This window comes from Marmota marmota, unplaced genomic scaffold (assembly GCF_001458135.2).
Source record: "Marmota marmota marmota unplaced genomic scaffold, marMar, whole genome shotgun sequence".
Classification (NCBI taxonomy): Eukaryota; Metazoa; Chordata; class Mammalia; order Rodentia; family Sciuridae; genus Marmota; species Marmota marmota.
The window spans coordinates 614,525-615,662 of record NW_026004834.1 but is presented as its reverse complement, the minus strand read 5'-3'; positions in this window follow the sequence as shown (position 1 = coordinate 615,662).

Here is a 1,138-nt window from a genome sequence, read left to right as displayed (position 1 = left end):
GGGAAATGAGCCCCAAAGAATTAATTGCTCAAGTGAAAGCACAGAGAGCCAGTCCTTTCTTCCAAAGTTAGTCTTCAAAATGGGGAAAAGCAGCATTTTATAAACAGAATCTAATCTTCAGTCACCCACCTGGAAGTGCAAACTCCTGTTGTGTTTCTTATAATTATCAGATCCTAATAACGGCACAGCACAAGAGAGGAGTTATATTTAGATGTACAGTTACCCAGAAACACTATCCTCCTCTGAGCTGGATGATTTTGCAAGGCTTTGTTGCCAAATATTTTCACACCTGCAACAGAAAAACTTAATTAAAGGCCCTTCTGTAAATGGAAGTGAATTGTGTGCTAATTGGAGTTTTATGTTCTCGAGTTTTCCTTTTTGGCACTCAGCACAGAATTCTAGCTAACCTCTAGTCAATGGCACATAAATGTGTGCATTCATGCATGGCTCTCTCTCTTACCTGTTTTCCCCCTCTCTGTCCTGAACTTTGTCAACCACTAAACATCACTGCACGTGTCTCCCTCATATGTGACAGATCCATGCTCTTGGGTGATATCATGGGAAACATATATTAATAGTTAGTGTGTCTGTCTTAAACTCACATCATGGTGCTATGTTACAGAGCTGGTGATATCCAGGTTTTCTTTATTCTGACTAGGCTTTGGAGATCTGTCAGGGGTGCCATTAGAATGTCTAGTTCTAGTCATTGTGATCCTCAATCGATGGAGCTCTGTCTCACCTCCTGTGTTCCTAACACACTTCCTGAGAATTTCTATGTCCACTAATTCAAGAAGTTTCTCAACCTTGCATATGGGTGAATTTTCATTCCTGCAAATGTGGCTTTTGTGCAGGTATGTTTGCCCAACTATTTTTAAATTTATATATTTTTAAATTGATATTTTAATATATTACAGCAAAATATCAAAGCCCATTTTTTCCTAAACTTAAATTCAACTTACAAACCTTAGTATGACATTTACAAAGCTGATAAATTTTACAATTTAAACTAACTTAAATTTCTTAATAGCATCATGTGCCACATAACCGTGTTTTGGTGATGTGATGGTATTAACTACTGACACAGTACCCCTTCTGGCTTGTGAAAATATATTCTATGTGACAAAAACTGCCCTAAGAT